The following is a 26,465-nucleotide window of genomic DNA, read 5'->3' on the forward strand; positions in this document are numbered from 1 at the left end:
AGCCGTAGCTTTGGTACTGCTAATTCTGTCAGCAGCATTTGACATGGTCGATCACACCAGACTTATCGACTGTGGGGCACATGCATCAATGGAAATTGCATTCGCAAATGGTGCGACTCGCAAAATTCGGCCGTTTGCGAATGCAATTCTAATTTTTGGGATGCATTAACATTTTTGTAATTTTCGCAATTTAAGAAATCGCAAAATTGCCATTTCTTAAATTACGATTGCATTTAAGGAATCTCAAATTGAAATTCCTTAAATGTAATGCATCAAACTTTAAAAATTTGCTAATTCGCAAATAAGGGTAGCAAATTACCATGAAGTTGACCTTCATGGTAATTTGCCAAAACTTGGGGCATGTGTGTGTGCAAAATGTACTTCTAGGCAGATTTCAGGGGTGCAACAGGGTGTCCTTTGGACACCCCTGCACCCTTGAAATTGCATTCTGAATTTGCGAATTTCTAATGGTGAATTGCAAATTAAGAATGTCTTTCCATTCATTCCTATGGGCCTTTAGGCCCATAGGAATAGTAAATAGTAAATAATGCAGGTCGCCTTGTTCATTAAGAGAGCCTTATCGCTCTGAGGGACCAAGCCGTGCTTCCCCTTGTTTTTGTCTCTTCCCCCCACCATCCAGTGTTGTTTGGTCTACGTCCCCAGCCAGGACCCATGCGGTAATCCCACTGCTCTTTACATGTAAGCGTCAGCACCTTGTTTCCTAATCGTTCTTTTAGGGCAGCTCCACCAGTCCCACTTGGGCCGTGTTTCCGAGGAGTTTTTTCAGACTAATATGTCATGCTGGAGGGGCGCTAGGTGGCGCACTAGCGAGATGGCCGCACTGGAGTGAGGCTCCCGCAGCTCAGTTATATCATCCTTTAATTTATCCTGCTTATTGACCCCAAAACGCACCACCACTGCATTCGGCTGGAAGAACACCATCATATGCAGGCTCAGTAAAATTTGGTGTAAATCGAACTTATACTGACCGAGCTGTGCTGAGTTGAAGCTGGACTGGCAGCGGACGTGGAAGTCCCGAGGTGAGCAGGCTGGGACACGCGTGCTGCTTGTATACCGCATCTGCACTAAAGGCGTGTAGGCCTGTCAGCGGGAACAGCATGTAGGAGTGAGTACGGAGCCTGATCTACCCGAAAGCATAGCAGCGGACTGAGAGCAGGGCAAGGAGAGAGGCCCTGGAGGAGCACGCACGCCAAGATAACCCCATTTAAGCTGTGAGCGGTGCGGCGAGAGAGGAGACATTCGCCCGCAGAGAGGTGAGGGCGGGGGCGGTGCTGCTCCCCCTGCGCGGAGAGGATGTTTGGAGCAAGGCGCTGCGGGGGTGAAGGAGCGGCACCACAGTGACATCGAAGGGTCCGTGGAATCACTGCGGAGGTTGCCACGGTGGAGGTAGCCCCCCCCTCCACTGCACAACATACGGGTAGCTGCAATCCCGGCGAGGAGGGACATGTATTGTGGTCAGCAGAGACTGGTGGAGTGAGGGGTGTTGATGCGAGGTGGGATCCCCCCTCCACTTTATCAAAAACTGAGAGGACACCACTGCATATATATGGGCACCTGCTCTTATTGTTGAAGCTTCTGGAGGCACCATCTTAGGGCGCACAGTGGCGCGACAACAACACCACTAACTAGAATACCGTAATCATGAAAGGCCACTGATTGTGGATTCAGCTGCCAGTGGGTTCAAATGTACACCGCACCCTGCTGATGTGCGGAGTCCCTCCAAGGCCACGTGCCCGTTAATCCTAGCCAGGGTGCCCAGCGTGAGGGGTCTGTGCTCCCCAGGATTGGTTGGTGCGAGAGGGCTACCAGCACTCAGGATAAGATTGTGTAACAGCGGAGTTGTCTCAGTGATATCTAATCCTGCCTTTGTAATCTGAATGTGCACGGGGTGAGTGGGGGGGAACAAGTGGTTGGTACACCTGGGCTCGATTGACAACTGGACAGAACTGACCCCCACCAGAGTACTGCCTCAGAGAGCTGAGTGACGGAGCACAGGCTGGGGTATCTATCCCCCGCAGAGGCAGGAAAAAGCCACAATCTGATTAGAGGACGCGGTTGCCCTAGAGCCAATATGGAGAAGCCGGACATGAGGCAACCGAAATTGAACTTTGACGCTGCAAAAAAGACTAGCCACAACTTGAAGCCCGATCAATAACGCGATGGAGGCGAGGAAGCTCAGAGTGGCGCCATGACCCCAATGGCGGATGTTCAGAGCATACTACTGGAGCTCAGGCAGGCCTTTGCCACTGTCGTGGACAAGGTTGATCATATGTCATCGCGTATGGACGCCATAGCGCACAAGCGCACAAGTTAGAGCAGATAACGGAAACAGAGCGTAGTATTTCGAACTCTGAGGATGTGGTGTCTGGGCACACAATACAACTGGCCCTCATGGATCAGTAATTGTGGGTGATAGCGGCCAAGAATGAAGATTTGGAAGCACACAGTAGGCGTAATAACATACGCGTGATTGGAATACCGGAATCCACCAACACGGGGAGGATGGAAGAGTACATAGAAAAACTGCTGCAGACGGCGATAGGAGCTGAATCCTTCTCGAGTCAGTTTATTGTAGAACGTGCCCACAGATCACTGGGGCTGCGTTCGCCTCAAGGCGCCGCCCCGCGCCCCATTATAGAGAGACGTTTGAATTATAGTGATCAGGACATGGCACTGCGAGCTGCACACAGCAAACAGACGCTGTCGTATGAAGGGAACAAATTCTCCATATACCCGGGCTTTACGCCCATGGTGCGAGAAGAGCTGAGAAAATTCCTGGATGTCAAAAAAAAACTGAGGAAGGCACAAATAGACTATGCATTATTGTACCCAGCACGACTCAGAGTTACGCATCAAGGCAAACAGATTTTTTACAAAACCGCAACAAGTGGAAGAATTTCTCAAGCACGTAAAACGCACAAACCGGACGGATGGAGCTGAAGCTGCGGCACAGCAATCTCGATCATCGGGGCGGAAGAAGACGACTTGCAGTGAGGCCTGAGCTGTCTGCTCGGACATGATTATAATATTTGTTTGTTTCATTGGATAGGTGATTGCACAGAAGTAAGACTTGAAATTCGTAATAGTAAGAGGAATGACATAATAGGGTCAATAAGACACTGTATCAGCACACTGGGCACTACAGACTACCATGGGGCCCGCACACACTGATTGCAGTGGGGCTCTCTGGGAGGAGGATTTTTGTGAAGCCACCTTGTAATGTCCCCTGATGGGTATACCCCATGTACTGTTTGTTGCGGGATTCGGAAGGGGTTCATGGCCCGGGACTGGTTGCGGGCTGAGTTGGGGATAGGGGGGGTGGGAGGGTAAATGATACTGGCAAGTTGGGTCTGCTTCAGTGGGAGAGGGGGTTTAGGATGGCAAGGAGGAGAGAGATGGGTTAGGGAAGTTCTTTGGTTTGAATGTTGTTTAACAAGTCAAAAACAGATAGTGACTCTTGTGAGAGATGCGTTGTTTCACAGATGTGTTGTTTCACAGTAATCAAAAGCGTATTCCAAGTTTTTGCTATGATGGTTTGGGTGGTGCTAGGGACATATACTGTAGATTGCAATGACCAAGGCGAGACTACTAACAGTTAGACTAATGAAGATTCTGTAGCACTGAATATTCTCATGTGGAATGTTAGAGGTCTAGGTGACCCTCGAAAAAATTGGCATATATTGGCTTACTTAGACAGACCTCGAGTACACATAGCACTGCTACAGGAAACACATTTTGCACAACAGAAATCTACTAATCTCGCCAGTAAATGGGCGGACCACAGGCTCTTCTCATCTTACTCGTCTTACGCGAGAGGTACGGCGATCCTGGTGAGTAAAGGAGTGCCATTTCATCTGGTGGACGCTGCAGGAGTTCCCCAAATTGCTTGATATGGGGAGACTCGGGACTGAATCAGTCACGCTGGCCTGTTGCTATGGCCCGAACACCGATGACCTGGACTATTTCATCTCGCTATGGGCCCAAAAATTTTAACTTGGTTCTACCCATATAATATGAGGAGGTGACTTTAATGTCACATTGAACCCCAGAATGGACAGATCACATCCTGCACCACATCACTACACCAAAGCACATACGGTACTGAATGACACCATAGACATCCACCACCTAATTGATACATGGAGACACCATCACCCCCATACACAAGAGGGTACACTCTATACGGCCCACACAGCATCATGGGCGCGGCTCGACTACTGGCTGATCTCTAGGGGGCTGGTCCCTGCGAACCTGCATACGCGCCAGTTGGCCAGAACGTACTCGGACCATGCCCCAGTTTTGCTCGCGCTCTCCTCCCGGGTTCTTACAATGCCACAAAAAAGTTGGCGGCTAAATGCCTCTATCCTATTAGATACTGTTTTCCAGGAGGAGATGCGTGAAGAAATACAGGAGGTTTTTGCACGCAACAAGGGATCGGTGGACAGTGTTGAGGCAATCTGGGAGGCATTTAAGTTGATGATACGTGGGTACTGCATATCGAAAGGTGCAGGGGCTCTTAAAGATATACTTAACTTCATACGGAAATTGGAGGCAGAGCTTAAAGCTCTAGAAAGGGAATTGGGGGCAGGTCCAAACGGTGATGCCCAAGCTAAGTTTCGCACAACGCTCACAGAATATATGGATATGGCACAAAGGGAGGTAAGATTTCAGGGCAGATACTGGGTAGCCAGAACCTATGGGGAAGGTGAAAGACCGGGCAAAGCACTGGCGCAAATAAATTGAGGATCTCGCGGGGAAGGTCTATAGAGACATGCCCAATATTTTAAATGCATTTGTGCGCCATTATAAGCGGCTATACACCATGAATAGGGAAGATGACCTGGATCTTGATACCTTTTTGGGGGACGTGGCATTGGGGTTGGTTTAGCGATGTACAAAGGACATTTCTATGAGGCCCTTTTGAATTGGACAAAGTCAGAGAAGCAATTATGCTCGGTAAAATCATCCGTTTCCGACCGGTATTTGGAAAAGGAGATGTAGGTGTCAAAAATGTACCGATTCGGTAAATATGAATCTATAAAAGACCGATTCGGTATTTACAGAGTCCATATCTTCCGAATCGGTATTTACCGATTCCTTATTTACCGAGTTCTTATTCACCGAATCGGTAATATATATATAAAAGGGCCCAAAATGCAACAGTCTTGCAAGAATGGCGGCATTCTATGTGATTGCGAGGCGGCAAAGGCTACAGGCTGCAGGTGAGAGGGTATGGAGAAGGGAGGAGCAGGTGTACAGGCAGAGGATCACCCTGTTCCAATTGACTGAGCCCGAGATACTTCAGAGGTACAGGCTACACCCCAGAACCATCATGGACTTAATTAGGGACCTCCACCCATACCTGGATCACCCAACACCCAGGGCCCACGCCATCCCACCCCATGTGCAGGTGCTCTATAGCATACACCTGCTTGCCTCTGGGAGCTACCAGAGTGTGATTGCTGCAGTAGGTGGTGTGTCCCAGAGCTGTCTGTCCCGTTTTTTCAGGGAGTTCCTGGATGCCATAAAGCAGAGAATGGAACATTACATCCAGTTCCCTAACACACCTGCGGAACTTGCTAAAACAAAAACTGACTTCTATGGACTGGCACACTTCCCGCATGTGATAGGCTGCATAGATGGCACACACATTCCACTATGCCCACCTGCAGCCACTGAACACATCTACAGAAATCGTAAATCAACGCACTCCATCAATGTGCAGGTGATATGCAATGCTGGCAACATCATCACAGACATAGTGGCCAAATTTCCTGGGAGCACGCACGACTCCTACATATTCCAGAACAGCGGAATATACATACGGCTTGTTGCTGGAGATTTTGGAGATGGATATCTGCTAGGTAAATAAGTGTAACACACCCTGAAATGAATGGCAGATGTATGTGTCATGTGTATGTAACTCATGGACCTTTCATTCCCTCCTAGGCGATAGTGCATATGACCTACGTTCCTTTGTGCTCACACCGTACCTCAACCCAACTAACAGAGGCGAAAGGCGTTACAATGTGGCACACAGGTCAACTCGCAATGTAGTGGAGCGAACATTTGGACGCCTCAAGAGCAGGTTCCGTTGCCTCCACAAGAGTGGAGGTGCACGACAGTACATCCCCATCCAGTGTTGCAAGATAATAATAACCTGTGCCATGTTTCATAATATTGCCACCAAAGAAGGCACAGAGGTGGAGGTGACACATCACGAGGACATCGATGATGACCAAGAACATGCAGACCCCCAAGCAACAGGACCAGCAGCAACAGATGGAAGATTGAGACGGACAGAAATTACACGTCGATATTTCTAGGTAATGTATGACACATAGACAGGTATAGTGTTTGACGAGTGTAGTTTAATATTCACTACATCATCATTACATAGGTAAAGCCATTGCCCATCAATGTCCATGTCTATGACTGCTTGTGCTCAGTTGCCGTCACTGTGTGCAGTCCTGTGGATCTTTGGCATTGTTCAGTGCTCACGCCCACGCACTACATTGCGGGATTGATGTGCCTGGGTTTCAGTATCTCGGCTGGGGCCTGACTCAGCATGGCTGCGCCTGATGCTCCTGCGCACCTCTGGTACAGGTGTGCTTGAGCCACTCCTACTGGTTGACCCCTCTGTCTCCTCCATACCCGTGTCACCAGCATTGCCTGTGTTAGTGGTTAGCATCTGCTCCATCGCACAGGTCACTCTTCCCATGCCCCGTGTCAAGTCTGTGCAGCAGTGCACAATTGCATCCTGCATGGATATTGAGCGTCGGGAAAGTAGTGAAGTAGCTGTAGAAAATCTGTTAATAGACTTTGACTGCTGCCGCATATATTGCCGCTCCCTGCGCTGCTGTATGTGATCCCTATCCAACTTATCAGACAGTACACCCATGTAGGTGGCGATGTCTGTTATCCCCTTTGATATTGCCTCCAAACTGCATGCTATGTGGCCTATTCCCTTGTCCATGTTGGTCATTTTATTGTTCATGCAGCGCACCTGCCTATGCACGGTCAACAGTGCCTTGGCCTGCATGCGTTGTACCTTGACCATTGTGGCCTTCAGGCCACAGAATACGCTCCCACCTTCCTGGTCATCGCCACCCTCACCTGCCCTCCTGCCTAGGACACTGGTGCGCGCAGAGCCTGCTGGAATCTGTGGTGTAGCCTTGTCAGCCACAGGTGCTATTGTTTGCTGTACAACATCCTCATCCTCCGAATCAGAGGTTTGCAGGATCCTCTGAGGGGGCACATCAGGCCTACTTGCCCTTCCCTGCATGGACGACCTGGACTTAGCTTTGGGTGTAAGCGGTGTGCTTAACAATTCAGGAGATCCAAATAACAGAGGTGACAGCGGGACAGGTGTTGAGGCTCGCTCTGGTGATGAGGCTTCCTGGGTGGTGGTGTTGCTTCCTTCCACAGCGCTGTGACTTGTGCCTTCTTTTTCTTTTTCCTTTCTCTTAGCTGCTGGTGCCCTCTCCTCCCTTGCTGGTGCTGGAGTGCGTGAGGACTCTCCTGGGGAATCAAATTGACATAGGGTCAATGTTGTTGTTCATCTGTGTGTAGTTCTTAAATAAATTGTTTACACACCTTTGCACAGTGTACATTGTGTGTTTGGTGATGTGTGTGGCATGCCTTGCTGAGTCTTGTGGTGTATGCATTGCATATATGTACTCAGGACTATGACTACCATGATGCATTGCTGGCCCTCGATCTCCCGGTGGGTCACACCAATGGCATTGACTTTGCCCTGTATGCCAATCCATATGTTCCTCTTCACACACTTTGCAACATGCAGAGACTGTTTCCCGAATATTTGGTGGTAGTGACTTACTATTTTTTCTGCAGCCACCTGTAGTTCTTCTCTACTGAACTTTATTTTTCTTTTGCGCTCCCCACATTCCTTTTGCCCTTCCTGAGACTCCATTCTGCTGCAGTGCTTGGCTCTGGATGCTCAGCTCTTCTCTCCTCAGCTCAATTGTTTGTTCAGTTGGTGTGCACTTGCATGGGTGTGGCCACTCCCAGGTACTGGGGAGGGGTGCTTCATTCTGATTGGTTGGATTCTCTGGGCCTTGGTTGTGGGATGTGTAGGGTGTTCCTGATTGGTTGGCAGGCTCACATGTCGATTTTCATACTGCCGACTCGGTATTTACCGAATCGGTATTTACCAAATCGGTAAATTCCGAATCGGTAAATTCCGAGTCGGTAAAACCCATTCATTCCTATGGGCCGGTAAATTCCGAATTGGTAAATTCCGAGTCGGTAAAACCCATTCATTCCTATGGGCCGGTAGGCCCATAGGAATGAATGGGTTTTACCGACACTGAATTTACCGATTCTGATTTTACCGATTCGGTAAATACCGAACTCAGATACCGAGTCATTCCGAATCGGTAAGTTTTACCGATTTTTTATCTACATACCATTTTCCGATTCTGAAATACCGATTCGGTATGAGTCGGAATTTAAGAATCGGAAAATTGATATTACCTACATCTGGCCCCAAGTGTTGATTTTTTGCAGATGTCTCTACAGACTCTGGTTAAAATGATACTAGCAACCCTGGATTGCTGTGTGTGGATAATTTTTTAGTATAGGCAGTGACTACAACTTCCGGCAGATCGGACGAGTCAGCTGGCCAGCAGCTGATTGCTCCCCTTCAAAAACAGGATGCCTCCCTCCACGCGTAGCGGATGCGCTTGAGGTGAGACAGACCTCGACCTTTCTGGGACTAGTAGCGCCTGGAAAAGCGATCCTTAAACTCACACTGTATTTTAATTTTGTTGACCGCTTTGTTGTTTTAAAAAATAGGTGAGACAGACCTCAACCTTTCTGGCACTAGGAGCGCCTGGAAAAGGTGTCCTTAAACTTGGACTGTATTCTAATTGTTGAACGCTTGTTGTTTTAAAAAAATACCATTTTAAATCACTGAGCACCATTACCACCAGCACTCACCTTCATTGCAAGTATTCCTCGGTCCACCGCCGACTAGCGGATTGAGTAGAGGGAATATAGGGAGGGGCACATTGAAAGTGACTACAACTTCCGGCAGATCGGACGAGTCAGCTGACCAGCAGCTGATTGCTACCCTTGAAAAACAGGATGTTTCCTTCCACGCGCAGCAGACGCGCTTGAGAAGAGACAGACCTCAACCTTTCTGGGACTAGGAGCGCCTGGGAAAGGGCTCCTTAAACTCTTACTGTATTTTAATTTTGATTACCGCTTTGCTGTTTTAAAAAATAGGTGAGACAGACCTCGACCTTTCTGGCACTAGGAGCCCCTGGGAAAGGGCTCCTTAAACTCGCACTTTATTCTAATTGTTGACCGCTTGTTTTTAAAAAAAAATACCCTTTTAAATCACTGAGCACCATTACTGCCAGCACTCACCATCTTTGCACGTATTCCCCGGTCCACCGCCGACTAGCGGTTTAAGTGGAGGGAATTCAGGGAGGGGCACATAGGAAGTTACTACAACTTCCGGCAGATTGGACGAGTCAGCTGACCAGCAGCTGATCGCTCCCCTTCAAAAACAGGATGCCTCCCTCCACTCGCAGTGGACGCGCTTGAGGTGAGACAGACCTCGACCTTTCTGGGACTAGGAGCGACTGGGAAAGAGCTCCTTAAACTCGCACTGTATTTTAATTGTGTTGCCCGCTTTGCTGTTTTGAAAAATAGGTGAAATAAACCTTGACCTTTCTGGCACTAGGAGAGTCTGGGAATGGGCTCCTTAAACTCGCACTGTATTCTAATTGTTGACCGCTTGTTGTTTTTAAAAAAAATACCCTTTTAAATCACTAAGCACCATAACCGCCAGCACTCACCTTCTTTGCACGTATTCCCCGGTCCCTCACCGACTAGCGGATTGAGTGGAGGGAATACAGGGAGGGGCACATAGGAAGTGACTACAACTTCCAGCAGATCGGAAGAGTCAGCTGACCTGCAGCTGATTGCTCCCATTCAAAAACAGGATGCCTTCCTCCACGCGCAGCGGGCGCGCCGCCGGCGCGCCAAAGGCAAGCCCGTCTGTGCCAATCTAGACCGGACCCAGGGCCACACCCCCTGAACGTTCTCAACCAAAGCCCCACACTAACTTCATATCCTATTCAAGTAAACAATTAAAAGACATATCCAACATCTTCAATAATAAACAGATATGCCCCCATTTCATTCATGAAGTCCTGTCCACACAAGTTCCCACGCACTGCCCTAACTGTCCTTTCACTCTAAACACCACACAAAAGTACCCACCCGCCATAGGCCCCCGTCCCCCAGCAATCACACCACAATCATCTCAGCTCTTATAAATGCTCGCTCCCTACCCAAACAAAAATACATACTATTAAATCTCCTAGAAAGCTATAAATTTGATCTCCTTTTTATAACAGAAACCTGGAGAGACCTATCGTCAGGACCAGACCTCTCCACAGTAACCCCAGACGGGTTCTGTGTCAGCAGACTCGACAGATCCACAAAAAAGGGTGATGGACTGGCAGGCATCTATCGTGAACATTACTCAATAAGGACTGAGTTAATCCCTATCAAAACCTGCTTTTACCTTCACAATATTTCTCACACACGCATACTCCTTTAAAAGCATTCTCCTATACCGACCGTAGGGACCTCAAGCAGAGTTCCTTTCTTCTATCGGGCATCTCCTAGAACCCTTAGCTGGAGAAAACAACTTCACCATACTAGGGGGACTTCAATTTCTATATGGAAGCATACAATGACCATGACACCTCAACCCTCTTAGCAGAACTGGAAGCAAAGGAACTCTGTCAATTAGTAACAAAACCCACCCATTCAGCAGGCCACACTCTGGACAGACTATTCACTAACAATAAGCAATTCACTCTAGGAAACTTTCTCCCCTACCCCTGGACAGACCACTGTGCGATCTTCTTCAATATTCGCATAACAAATCTTACCTCCAATCAACTAATCTCCCTTCCTCCCCAAACAATTCAAGGCCTGGAAAAGCATCTCCCCTACTGCTCTCAAATCACATCTCCTGTCCTCCCAACAAGACCCACTGTATGAACCTGAGAAAGCAGCTTTGCAATACACTCAATGGCTCCACTCAGCCTTCAACACCTTAGTCCTGCAAAAAAACACTTCCAAAAACAGAAAAACACCATCAGCCCCATACTTTTCTCGGAACCACTCAGACTCGAAAAACAAACATGCAAAAACCTGGAAAGACAGTGGCATCGGACCTGCGACCAATCCGAGAAAACACACTATGAGTTAGCACTTACCAAATATAAACACCTCATAATCACTGAAAAAAGTAAATACTATCTTAACCAAATCGAAACGGCACAAGACTCTACCAAACAGCTGTTTCAGGTCGTAACCAGACTATCTGGCCCCAAACCTGTCACCTCCATAACTCCTACTCAAACACTATGCGACTCTCTAGCCACATTCTTTCAGGAAAAATTTAGTCATATTTATACTAACTTTGCCGCCCATTCCTCTACCAACAACCAGAAAACTGATCCTGCTGATAACACTAACACACCTCTCTCCACTCAACCTGGCCTCACTAAAAATAGCACCCTCCCCACCCTTCTGGAATTCACCCAAATCATGCCAAACCAAATCCTAGACCACATTGCCTCCATCAAATCAGGATCCCTCAATGACCTATGCCCCCCCACCATCCTAAAAATGATACCCGAGATCATTGCCCCAGTACTAGCCAACATCTGTAACTCTATGTTCACCACAGGAACTTATCCATCAATTTGGAAAAAAAATGTAATTAAACCGCTACTAAAGAAACATAACCTTGATTCTACAGAAACCAAAAAATATAGACCCATCGCCTGTCTACCCTTCCCCGCAAAAATCTTCGAAAAAGTAATCAGTACCCAGTTGTCACAGTTCATTAATGAAAACAACCTCCTAGACAACACCCAATTTGGGTTCAGGAGGGGCCACAGTACCGAAACAGCCCTCATCAAGGCCTCTGACGAGATCAGAATGATACTTGATCAGGGAAGAGCCGTAGCTTTGGTACTGCTAATTCTGTCAGCAGCATTTGACATGGTCGATCACACCAGACTTATCGACTGTGGGGCACATGCATCAATGGAAATTGCATTCGCAAATGGTGCGACTCGCAAAATTCGGCCGTTTGCGAATGCAATTCTAATTTTTGGGATGCATTAACATTTTTGTAATTTTCGCAATTTAAGAAATCGCAAAATTGCCATTTCTTAAATTACGATTGCATTTAAGGAATCTCAAATTGAAATTCCTTAAATGTAATGCATCAAACTTTAAAAATTTGCTAATTCGCAAATAAGGGTAGCAAATTACCATGAAGTTGACCTTCATGGTAATTTGCCAAAACTTGGGGCATGTGTGTGTGCAAAATGTACTTCTAGGCAGATTTCAGGGGTGCAACAGGGTGTCCTTTGGACACCCCTGCACCCTTGAAATTGCATTCTGAATTTGCGAATTTCTAATGGTGAATTGCAAATTAAGAATGTCTTTCCATTCATTCCTATGGGCCTTTAGGCCCATAGGAATAGTAAATAGTAAATAATGCAGGTCGCCTTGTTCATTAAGAGAGCCTTATCGCTCTGAGGGACCAAGCCGTGCTTCCCCTTGTTTTTGTCTCTTCCCCCCACCATCCAGTGTTGTTTGGTCTACGTCCCCAGCCAGGACCCATGCGGTAATCCCACTGCTCTTTACATGTAAGCGTCAGCACCTTGTTTCCTAATCGTTCTTTTAGGGCAGCTCCACCAGTCCCACTTGGGCCGTGTTTCCGAGGAGTTTTTTCAGACTAATATGTCATGCTGGAGGGGCGCTAGGTGGCGCACTAGCGAGATGGCCGCACTGGAGTGAGGCTCCCGCAGCTCAGTTATATCATCCTTTAATTTATCCTGCTTATTGACCCCAAAACGCACCACCACTGCATTCGGCTGGAAGAACACCATCATATGCAGGCTCAGTAAAATTTGGTGTAAATCGAACTTATACTGACCGAGCTGTGCTGAGTTGAAGCTGGACTGGCAGCGGACGTGGAAGTCCCGAGGTGAGCAGGCTGGGACACGCGTGCTGCTTGTATACCGCATCTGCACTAAAGGCGTGTAGGCCTGTCAGCGGGAACAGCATGTAGGAGTGAGTACGGAGCCTGATCTACTCGAAAGCATAGCAGCGGACTGAGAGCAGGGCAAGGAGAGAGGCCCTGGAGGAGCACGCACGCCAAGATAACCCCATTTAAGCTGTGAGCGGTGCGGCGAGAGAGGAGACATTCGCCCGCAGAGCGGTGAGGGCGGGGGCGGTGCTGCTCCCCCTGCGCGGAGAGGACGTTTGGAGCAAGGCGCTGCGGGGGTGAAGGAGCGGCACCACAGTGACATCGAAGGGTCCGTGGAATCGCTGCGGAGGTTGCCACGGTGGAGGTAGCCCCCCCCTCCACTGCACAACATACGGGTAGCTGCAATCCCGGCGAGGAGGGACATGTATTGTGGTCAGCAGAGACTGGTGGAGTGAGGGGTGTTGATGCGAGGTGGGATCCCCCCTCCACTTTATCAAAAACTGAGAGGACACCACTGCATATATATGGGCACCTGCTCTTATTGTTGAAGCTTCTGGAGGCACCATCTTAGGGCGCACAGTGGCGCGACAACAACACCACTAACTAGAATACCGTAATCATGAAAGGCCACTGATTGTGGATTCAGCTGCCAGTGGGTTCAAATGTACACCGCACCCTGCTGATGTGCGGAGTCCCTCCAAGGCCACGTGCCCGTTAATCCTAGCCAGGGTGCCCAGCGTGAGGGGTCTGTGCTCCCCAGGATTGGTTGGTGCGAGAGGGCTACCAGCACTCAGGATAAGATTGTGTAACAGCGGAGTTGTCTCAGTGATATCTAATCCTGCCTTTGTAATCTGAATGTGCACGGGGTGAGTGGGGGGGAACAAGTGGTTGGTACACCTGGGCTCGATTGACAACTGGACAGAACTGACCCCCACCAGAGTACTGCCTCAGAGAGCTGAGTGACAGAGCACAGGCTGGGGTATCTATCCCCCGCAGAGGCAGGAAAAAGCCACAATCTGATTAGAGGACGCGGTTGCCCTAGAGCCAATATGGAGAAGCCGGACATGAGGCAACCGAAATTGAACTTTGACGCTGCAAAAAAGACTAGCCACAACTTGCAGCCCGATCAATAACGCGATGGAGGCGAGGAAGCTCAGAGTGGCGCCATGACCCCAATGGCGGATGTTCAGAGCATACTACTGGAGCTCAGGCAGGCCTTTGCCACTGTCGTGGACAAGGTTGATCGTATGTCATCGCGTATGGACGCCATAGCGCACAAGCGCACAAGTTAGAGCAGATAACGGAAACAGAGCGTAGTATTTCGAACTCTGAGGATGTGGTGTCTGGGCACACAATACAACTGGCCCTCATGGATCAGTAATTGTGGGTGATAGCGGCCAAGAATGAAGATTTGGAAGCACACAGTAGGCGTAATAACATACGCGTGATTGGAATACCGGAATCCACCAACACGGGGAGGATGGAAGAGTACATAGAAAAACTGCTGCAGACGGCGATAGGAGCTGAATCCTTCTCGAGTCAGTTTATTGTAGAACGTGCCCACAGATCACTGGGGCTGCGTTCGCCTCAAGGCGCCGCCCCGCGCCCCATTATAGAGAGACGTTTGAATTATAGTGATCAGGACATGGCACTGCGAGCTGCACACAGCAAACAGACGCTGTCGTATGAAGGGAACAAATTCTCCATATACCCGGGCTTTACGCCCATGGTGCGAGAAGAGCTGAGAAAATTCCTGGATGTCAAAAAAAAACTGAGGAAGGCACAAATAGACTATGCATTATTGTACCCAGCACGACTCAGAGTTACGCATCAAGGCAAACAGATTTTTTACAAAACCGCAACAAGTGGAAGAATTTCTCAAGCACGTAAAACGCACAAACCGGACGGATGGAGCTGAAGCTGCGGCACAGCAATCTCGATCATCGGGGCGGAAGAAGACGACGTGCAGTGAGGCCTGAGCTGTCTGCTCGGACATGATTATAATATTTGTTTGTTTCATTGGATAGGTGATTGCACAGAAGTAAGACTTGAAATTCGTAATAGTAAGAGGAATGACATAATAGGGTCAATAAGACACTGTATCAGCACACTGGGCACTACAGACTACCATGGGGCCCGCACACACTGATTGCAGTGGGGCTCTCTGGGAGGAGGATTTTTGTGAAGCCACCTTGTAATGTCCCCTGATGGGTATACCCCATGTACTGTTTGTTGCGGGATTCGGAAGGGGTTCATGGCCCGGGACTGGTTGCGGGCTGAGTTGGGGATAGGGGGGGTGGGAGGGTAAATGATACTGGCAAGTTGGGTCTGCTTCAGTGGGAGAGGGGGTTTAGGATGGCAAGGAGGAGAGAGATGGGTTAGGGAAGTTCTTTGGTTTGAATGTTGTTTAACAAGTCAAAAACAGATAGTGACTCTTGTGAGAGATGCGTTGTTTCACAGATGTGTTGTTTCACAGTAATCAAAAGCGTATTCCAAGTTTTTGCTATGATGGTTTGGGTGGTGCTAGGGACATATACTGTAGATTGCAATGACCAAGGCGAGACTACTAACAGTTAGACTAATGAAGATTCTGTAGCACTGAATATTCTCATGTGGAATGTTAGAGGTCTAGGTGACCCTCGAAAAAATTGGCATATATTGGCTTACTTAGACAGACCTCGAGTACACATAGCACTGCTACAGGAAACACATTTTGCACAACAGAAATCTACTAATCTCGCCAGTAAATGGGCGGACCACAGGCTCTTCTCATCTTACTCGTCTTACGCGAGAGGTACGGCGATCCTGGTGAGTAAAGGAGTGCCATTTCATCTGGTGGACGCTGCAGGAGTTCCCCAAATTGCTTGATATGGGGAGACTCGGGACTGAATCAGTCACGCTGGCCTGTTGCTATGGCCCGAACACCGATGACCTGGACTATTTCATCTCGCTATGGGCCCAAAAATTTTAACTTGGTTCTACCCATATAATATGAGGAGGTGACTTTAATGTCACATTGAACCCCAGAATGGACAGATCACATCCTGCACCACATCACTACACCAAAGCACATACGGTACTGAATGACACCATAGACATCCACCACCTAATTGATACATGGAGACACCATCACCCCCATACACAAGAGGGTACACTCTATACGGCCCACACAGCATCATGGGCGCGGCTCGACTACTGGCTGATCTCTAGGGGGCTGGTCCCTGCGAACCTGCATACGCGCCAGTTGGCCAGAACGTACTCGGACCATGCCCCAGTTTTGCTCGCGCTCTCCTCCCGGGTTCTTACAATGCCACAAAAAAGTTGGCGGCTAAATGCCTCTATCCTATTAGATACTGTTTTCCAGGAGGAGATGCGTGAAGAAATACAGGAGGTTTTTGCACGCAACAAGGGATCGGTGGACAGTGTTGAGGCAATCTGGGAGGCATTTAAGTTGATGATACGTGGGTACTGCATATCGAAAGGTGCAGGGGCTCTTAAAGATATACTTAACTTCATACGGAAATTGGAGGCAGAGCTTAAAGCTCTAGAAAGGGAATTGGGGGCAGGTCCAAACGGTGATGCCCAAGCTAAGTTTCGCACAACGCTCACAGAATATATGGATATGGCACAAAGGGAGGTAAGATTTCAGGGCAGATACTGGGTAGCCAGAAGCTATGGGGAAGGTGAAAGACCGGGCAAAGCACTGGCGCAAATAAATTGAGGATCTCGCGGGGAAGGTCTATAGAGACATGCCCAATATTTTAAATGCATTTGTGCGCCATTATAAGCGGCTATCCACCATGAATAGGGAAGATGACCTGGATCTTGATACCTTTTTGGGGGACGTGGCATTGGGGTTGGTTTAGCGATGTACAAAGGACATTTCTATGAGGCCCTTTTGAATTGGACAAAGTCAGAGAAGCAATTATGCTCGGTAAAATCATCCGTTTCCGACCGGTATTTGGAAAAGGAGATGTAGGTGTCAAAAATGTACCGATTCGGTAAATATGAATCTATAAAAGACCGATTCGGTATTTACCGAGTCCATATCTTCCGAATCAGTATTTACCGATTCCTTATTTACCGAGTTCTTATTCACCGAATCGGTAATATATATATATAAAAGGGCCCAAAATGCAACAGTCTTGCAAGAATAGCGGCATTCTATGTGATTGTGAGGCGGCAAAGGCTACAGGCTGCAGGTGAGAGGGTATGGAGAAGGGAGGAGCAGGTGTACAGGCAGAGGATCACCCTGTTCCAATTGACTGAGCCCGAGATACTTCAGAGGTACAGGCTACACCCCAGAACCATCATGGACTTAATTAGGGACCTCCACCCATACCTGGATCACCCAACACCCAGGGCCCATGCCATCCCACCCCATGTTCAGGTGCTCTGTAGCATACACCTGCTTGCCTCTGGGAGCTACCAGAGTGTGATTGCTGCAGTAGGTGGTGTGTCCCAGAGCTGTCTGTCCCGTTTTTTCAGGGAGTTCCTGAATGCCATAAAGCAGAGAATGGAACATTACATCCAGTTCCCTAACACACCTGCGGAACTTGCTAAAACAAAAACTGACTTCTATGGACTGGCACACTTCCCGCATGTGATAGGCTGCATAGATGGCACACACATTCCACTATGCCCACCTGCAGCCACTGAACACATCTACAGAAATCGTAAGTCAACGCACTCCATCAATGTGCAGGTGATATGCAATGCTGGCAACATCATCACAGACATAGTGGCCAAATTTCCTGGGAGCACGCACAACTCCTACATATTCCAGAACAGCGGAATATACATATGGCTTGTTGCTGGAGATTTTGGAGATGGATATCTGCTAGGTAAATAAGTGTAACACACCCTGAAATGAATGGCAGATGTATGTGTCATGTGTATGTAACTCATGGACCTTTCATTCCCTCCTAGGCGATAGTGCATATGACCTACGTTCCTTTGTGCTCACACCGTACCTCAACCCAACTAACAGAGGCGAAAGGCGTTACAATGTGGCACACAGGTCAACTCGCAATGTAGTGGAGCGAACATTTGGACTCCTCAAGAGCAGGTTCCGTTGCCTCCACAAGAGTGAAGGTGCACGACAGTACACCCCCATCCAGTGTTGCAAGATAATAATAACCTGTGCCATGTTGCATAATATTGCCACCAAAGAAGGCACAGAGGTGGAGGTGACACATCACGAGGACATCGATGATGACCAAGAACATGCAGACCCCCAAGCAACAGGACCAGCAGCAACAGATGGAAGATTGAGACGGACAGAAATTACACGTCGATATTTCTAGGTAATGTATGACACATAGACAGGTATAGTGTTTGACGAGTGTAGTTTAATATTCACTACATCATCATTACATAGGAAAAGCCATTGCCCGTCAATGTCCATGTCCATGACTGCTTGTGCTCAGTTGCCGTCACTGTGTGCAGTCCTGTGGATCTTTGGCATTGTTCAGTGCTCACGCCCACGCACTACATTGCGGGATTGATGTGCCTGGGTTTCAGGATCTCGGCTGGGGCCTGACTCAGCATGGCTGCGCCTGATGCTCCTGCGCACCTCTGGTACAGGTGTGCTTGAGCCACTCCTGCTGGTTGACCCCTCTGTCTCCTCCATACCTGTGTCACCAGCATTGCCTGTGTTAGTGGTTAGCATCTGCTCCATCGCACAGGTCACTCTTCCCATGCCCCGTGTCAAGTCTGTGCAGCAGTGCACAATTGCATCCTGCATGGATATTGAGCGTCGGCAAAGTAGTGAAGTAGCTGTAGAAAATCTGTTAATAGACTTTGACTGCTGCCGCATATATTGCCGCTCCCTGCGCTGCTGTATGTGATCCCTGTCCAACTTATCAGACAGTACACCCATGTAGGTGGAGATGTCTGTTATCCCCTTTGATATTGCCTCCAAACTGCATGCTATGTGGCCTATTCCCTTGTCCATGTTGGTCATTTTATTGTTCATGCAGCGCACCTGCCTATGCACGGTCAACAGTGCCTTGGCCTGCATGCGCTGTACCTTGACCATTGTGGCCTCCAGGCCACAGAATACGCTCCCACCTTCCTGGCCATCGCCACCCTCACATGCCCTCCTGCCTAGGACACTGGTGCGCGCAGAGCCTGCTGGAATCTGTGGTGTAGCCTTGTCAGCCACAGGTGCTATTGTTTGCTGTACAATATCCTCATCCTCCGAATCAGAGGTTTGCAGGATCCTCTGTGGGGGCACATCAGGCCTACTTGCCCTTCCCTGCATGGACGACCTGGACTTAGCTTTGGGTGTAAGCGGTGTGCTTAACAATTCAGGAGATCCAAATAACAGAGGTGACAGCGGGACAGGTGTTGAGGCTCGCTCTGGTGATGAGGCTTCCTGGGTGGTGGTGTTGCCTCCTTCCACAGCGCTGTGACTTGTGCCTTCTTTTTCTTTTTCCTTTCTCTTAGCTGCTGGTGCCCTCTCCTCCCTTGCTGGTGCTGGAGTGTGTGAGGACTCTCCTGTGGAATCAAATTGACATAGGGTCAATGTTGTTGTTCATCTGTGTGTAGTTCTTAAATAAATTGTTTACACACCTTTGCACAGTGTACATTGTGTGTTTGGTGATGTGTGTGGCATGCCTTGCTGAGTTTTGTGGTGTATGCATTGCATATATGTACTCAGGACTACGTCTACCATGATGCATTGCTGGCCCCAAGTATGATCTGTTCTGCAGTGTAATGATTCTACACAGTGGGGTACGGGTTCAGGTAATTGGTTGTGGATTGGGGTACATGCATCTTACCTTGTTTCTTTGTTGCTCTTGATGTACTGTCCAGGTCTCCAATCCCATGGATGCATTCTGGCTCCATGGTGGTTTCAACAAGCTCCTCCATCTCTGTCAGTTTTGGTGCTTTGCTCCTGCCACCTCCTGTCACACCAGCATCCTTTTTTTGCACAGCAATCTTCTTTTTGGTTATGATGCGCAGATCATACCATCGCTTTTTAATGTCCTCGATCTCCCGGTGGGTCACACCAATGGCATTGACTTTGCCTTGTATGCCAAGCCATATGTTCCTCTTCACACACTCTGCAACATGCAGAGACTGTTTCCTGAATATTTGGTGGTAGTGACTTACTATTTCTTCAACAGCCACCTGTAGTTCTTCTCTACTGAACTTTATCTTTCTTTTGCGCTCCCCACCTTCCTTTTGCCCTTCCTGAGACTCCATTCTGCTGCAGTGCTTGGCTCTGGATGCTCAGCTCCTCTCTCCTCAGCTCAATTGTTTGTTCAGTTGGTGTGCACTTGCATGGGTGTGGCCACTCCCAGGTACTGGGGAGGGGTGCTTCATTCTGATTGGTTGGATTCTCTGGGCCTTGGTTGTGGGATGTGTAGGGTGTTCCTGATTGGTTGGCAGGCTCACATGTCGATTTTCATACTGCCGACTCCGTATTTACTGAATCGGTATTTACCGAATCGGTAAATTCCGAATCGGTAAATTCCGAGTCGGTAAAACCCATTCATTCCTATGGGCCGGTAAATTCCGAATTGGTAAATTCCGAGTCGGTAAAACCCATTCATTCCTATGGGCCGGTAGGCCCATAGGAATGAATGGGTTTTACCGACTCGGAATTTACCGATTCGGATTTTACTGATTCGGTAAATACCGAACTCAGATACCGAGTCATTCCGAATCGGTAAGTTTTACCGATTTTTTATCTACATACCATTTTCCGATTCTGAAATACCGATTCAGTATGAGTCGGTATTTAAGAATCGGAAAATTGATATTACCTACATCTGGCCCCAAGTGTTGATTTTTTGCAGATGTCTCTACAGACTCTGGTTAAAATGATACTAGCAAACCTGGATTGCTGTGTGTGGATAATTTTTTAGTATAGGCAGTGACTACAACTTCCGGCAGATCGGACGAGTCAGCTGGCCAGCAGCTGATTGCTCCCCTTCAAAAACAGGATGCCTCCCTCCACGCGTAGCGGATGCGCTTGAGGTGAGACAGACCTCGACCTTTCTGGGACTAGTAGCGCCTGGAAAAGCGATCCTTAAACTCACACTGTATTTTAATTTTGTTGACCGCTTTGTTGTTTTAAAAAATAGGTGAGACAGACCTCAACCTTTCTAGCACTAGGAGTGCCTGGAAAAGGTGTCCTTAAACTCGGACTGTATTCTAATTGTTGAACGCTTGTTGTTTTAAAAAATACCATTTTAAATCACTGAGCACCATTACCACCAGCACTCACCTTCATTGCAAGTATTCCTCGGTCCACCTGCCGACTAGCGGATTGAGTAGAGGGAATATAGGGAGGGGCACATTGAAAGTGACTACAACTTCCGGCAGATCGGACGAGTCAGCTGACCAGCAGCTGATCGCTACCCTTGAAAAACAGGATGTTTCCTTCCACGCGCAGCAGACGCGCTTGAGAAGAGACAGACGGGCTCCTTAAACTCTTACTGTATTTTAATTTTGATTACCGCTTTGCTTTTTTAAAAAATAGGTGAGAAAGACCTCGACCTTTCTGGCACTAGGAGCCCCTGGGAAAGGGCTCCTTAAACTCGCACTTTATTCTAATTGTTGACCGCTTGTTGTTTTAAAAAAAAATACCCTTTTAAATCACTAAGCACCATAACCGCCAGCACTCACCTTCTTTGCACGTATTCCCCGGTCCCTCACCGACTAGCGGATTGAGTGGAGGTAATACAGGGAGGGGCACTTAGGAAGTGACTACAACATCCGGCAGATCGGAAGAGTCAGCTGACCTGCAGCTGATTGCTCCCATTCAAAAACAGGATGCCTTCCTCCACGCGCAGCGGGCGCGCCGCCGGCGCGCCAAAGGCAAGCCCATCTGTGCCCATCTAGACCGGACCCAGGGCCACACCCCCTGAACGTTCTCAACCAAAGCCCCACACTAACTTCATATCCTATTCAAGTAAACAATTAAAAGACATATCCAACATCCTCAATAAAAAACAGACATGCCCCCATTTCATTCATGAAGTCCTGTCCACACAAGTTCCCACGCACTGCCCTAACTGTCCTTTCACTCTAAACACCACACAAAAGCACCCATCCGCCATAGGCCCCCGTCCCCCAGCAATCACACCACAATCATCTCTGGTCTTATAAATGCTCGCTCCCTACCCAAGCAAAAATACATACTATTAAATCTCCTAGAAAGCTATAAACTCGATCTCCTTTTTATAACAGAAACCTGGAGAGACCTATCGTCAGGACCAGACTTCTCCACAGTATCCCCGGACGGGTTCTGTGTCAGCAGACTCGACAGATCCACAAAAAAGGGTGATGGACTGGCACGCATCTATCGTGAACATTACTCAATAAAGACTGAGTTAATCCCTATCAAAACCTGCTTTTACCTTCACAATATTTCTCACACACGCATACTCCTTTAAAAGCATTCTCCTATACCGACCGCAGGGACCTCAAGCAGAGTTCCTCTCTTCTATTGTGCATCTCCTAGAACCCTTAGCTGGAGAAACAACTTCACCATACTAGGGGGACTTCAATTTCTATATGGAAGCATACAATGACCATGACACCTCAACCCTCTTAGCAGAACTGGAAGCAAAGGAACTCTGTCAATTAGTAACAAAACCCACCCATTCAGCAGGCCACACTCTGGACAGTCTATTCACTAACAATAAGCAATTCACTCTAGGAAACTTTCTCCCCTACCCCTGGACAGACCACTGTGCGATCTTCTTCAATATTCACATAACAAATCTTACCTCCAATCAACTAATCTCCCTTCCTCCCCAAACAATTCAAGGCCTGGAAAAGCATCTCCCCTACTGCTCTCAAATCACATCTCCTGTCCTCCCAACAAGACCCACTGTATGAACCCGAGAAAGCAGCTTTGCAATACACTCAATGGCTCCACTTAGCCTTCAACACCTTAGTCCTGCAAAAAAACACTTCCAAAAACAGAAAAACACCATCAGCCCCATACTTTCTCGGAACCACTCAGACTCGAAAAACAAACATGCAAAAACCTAGAAAGACAGTGGCATCGGAACTACGACCAATCCGAGAAAACACACTATGAGTTAGCACTTACCAAATATAAACACCTCATAATCACTGAAAAAAGTAAATACTATCTTAACCAAATCGAAATGGCACAAGACTCTACCAAACAGCTGTTTCAGGTCGTAACCAGACTATCTGGCCCCAAACCTGTTACCTCCATAACTCCTACTCAAACACTATGCGACTCTCTAGCCACATTCTTTCAAGAAAAATTTAGCCATATTTATACTAACTTTGCCGCCCATTCCTCTACCAACAACCAGAAAACTGATCCTGCTGATAACACTAACACACCTCTCTCCACTCAACCTGGCCTCACCAAAAATAGCACCCTCCCCACCCTTCTGGAATTCACCCAAGTCACGCCAAACCAAATCCTAGACTACATTGCCTCCATCAAATCAGGATCCCTCAATGACCTATGCCCCCCCACCATCCTAAAAATGATACCCGAGAACATTGCCCCAGTACTAGCCAACATCTGTAACTCTATGTTCACCACAGGAACTTATCCATCAATTTGGAAAAAAACTGTAATTAAACCGCTACTAAAGAAACATAACCTTGACTCTACAGAAACCAAAAAATATAGACCCATCGCGTGTCTCCCCTTCCCCGCAAAAATCTTCGAAAAAGTAATCAGTACCCAGTTGTCACAGTTTATTAATGAAAACAACCTCCTAGACAATACCCAATTTGGGTTCAGGAAGGGCCACAGTATCGAAACAGCCCTCATCAAGGCCTCTGACGAGATCAGAATGATACTTGATCAGGGAAGAGCCGTAGCTTTGGTACTGCTAATTCTGTCAGCAGCATTTGACATGGTCGATCACACCAGACTTATCGACTGTGGGGCACATGAATCAATGGAAATTGCATTCGCAAATGGTGCGACTCGCAAAATTCGGCCGTTTGCGAATGCAATTCTAATTTTTGGGATGCATTAACATTTTTGTAATTTTCGCAATTTAAGAAATCGCAAAATTGCGATTTCTTAAATTACGATTGCATTTAAGGAATCTCAAATTGAAATTCCTTAAATGTAATGCATCAAACTTTAAAAATTTGCAAATTCGCAAATAAGGGGAGCAAATTACCAATGAAGTTGACCTTCATGGTAATTTGCCAAAACTTGGGGCATTTGTGTGTGCAAAATGTACTTCTAGGCAGATTTCAGGGGTGCAACAGGGTGTCCTTTGGACACCCCTGCACCCTTGAAATTGCATTCTGAATTTGCGAATTTCTGATGGTGAATTGCAAATTAAGAATGTCTTTCCATTCATTCCTATGGGCCTCCAGGCCCATAGGAATAGTAAATAGTAAATAATGCAGGTCGCCTTGTTCATTAAGAGAGCCTTATCGCTCTGAGGGACCAAGCCATGCTTCCCCTTGTTTTTGTCTCTTCCCCCCACCATCCAGTGTTGTTTGGTCTACGTCCCCAGCCAGGACCCATGCGGTAATCCCACTGCTCTTTACATGTAAGCGTCAGCACCTTGTTTCCTAATCGTTCTTTTAGGGCAGCTCCACCAGTCCCACTTGGGCCGTGTTTCCGAGGAGTTTTTTCAGACTAATATGTCATGCTGGAGGGGCGCTAGGTGGCGCACTAGCGAGATGGCCGCACTGGAGTGAGGCTCCCGCAGCTCAGTTATATCATCCTTTAATTTATCCTGCTTATTGACCACAAAACCCACCACCACTGCAGTCGGCTGGAAGAACACCATCATATGCAGGCTCAGTAAAAATTTGGTGTAAATCGAACTTATACTGACCGAGCTGTGCTGAGTTGAAGCTGGACTGGCAGCGGACGTGGAAGTCCCGAGGTGAGCAGGCTGGGACACGCGTGCTGCTTGTATACCGCATCTGCACTAAAGGCGTGTAGGCCTGTCAGCGGGAACAGAATGTAGGAGTGAGTACGGAGCCTGATCTACCCGAAAGCATAGCAGCGGATTGAGAGCAGGGCAAGGAGAGAGGCCCTGGAGGAGCACGCACACCAAGATAACCCCATTTAAGCTGTGAGCGGTGCGGCGAGGGAGGAGACATTCGCCCGCAGAGAGGTGAGGGCGGGCGTGGTGCTGCTCCCCCTGCGCGGAGAGGACGTTTGGAGCAAGGCGCTGCGGGGGTGAAGGAGCGGCACCACAGGGACATCGTAGGGTCCGTGGAATCGCTGCAGAGGTTGCCGCGGTGGCGGTGGCCCCCCCCTCCACTGCACAACATACGGGTAGCTGCAATCCCGGCGAGGAGGGACATATATTGTGGTCAGCAGAGACTGGTGGAGTGAGGGGTGTTGATGCGAGGTGGGATCCCCCCCCTCCACTTTATCAAAAACTGAGAGGACACCACTGCATATATATGGGCACCTGCTCTTATTGTTGAAGCTTCTGGAGGCGCCATCTTAGGGCGCACAGTGGCGCGACAACTACAGCACTAACTAGAATACCGTAATCATGAAAGGCCACTGATTGTGGATTCAGCTGCCAGTGGGTTCAAATATACACCGCACCCTGCTGATGTGCGGAAGCCCTCCAAGGCCACGTGCCCGTTAATCCTAGCCAGGGTGCCCAGCGTGAGGGGTCTGTGCTCCCCAGGATTGGTTGGTGCGAGAGGGCTACCAGCACTCAGGATAAGATTGTGTAACAGCGGAGTTGTCTCAGTGATATCCAAACCTGCCTTTGTAATCTGAATGTGCACGGGGTGAGTGGGGGGGAACAAGTGGTTGGTACACCTGGGCTCTATTGACAACTGGACAGAACTGACCCCCACCAGAGTACTGCCTCAGAGAGCTGAGTGACGGAGCACAGGCTGGGGTATCTATCCACCACAGAGGCAGGAAAAAGCCACAATCTGATTAGAGGACGCGGTTGCCCTAGAGCCAATATGGAGAAGCCGGACACGAGGCAACCGAAATTAAACTTTGACGCTGCAAAAAAGACTAGCCACAACTTGCAGCCCGATCAATAACGCAATGGAGGCGAGGAAGCTCAGAGTGGCGCCATGACCCCAATGGCGGATGTTCAGAGCATACTACTGGAGCTCAGGCAGGCCTTTGCCACTGTCGTGGACAAGGTTGATCGTATGTCATCGCGTATGGACGCCATAGCGCACAAGCGCACAAGTTAGAGCAGATAACGGAAACAGAGCGTGGTATTTCGAACTCTGAGGATGTGGTGTCTGGGCACACAATACAACTGGCCCTCATGGATCAGTAATTGTGGGTGATAGCGGCCAAGAATGAAGATTTGGAAGCACACAGTAGGCGTAATAACATACGCGTGATTGGAATACCGGAATCCACCAACACGGGGAGGATGGAAGAGTACATAGAAAAACTGCCGCAGACGGC

Source organism: Lissotriton helveticus, chromosome 3_2, assembly GCF_964261635.1.
Source record: "Lissotriton helveticus chromosome 3_2, aLisHel1.1, whole genome shotgun sequence".
Taxonomy (NCBI): domain Eukaryota; kingdom Metazoa; phylum Chordata; class Amphibia; order Caudata; family Salamandridae; genus Lissotriton; species Lissotriton helveticus.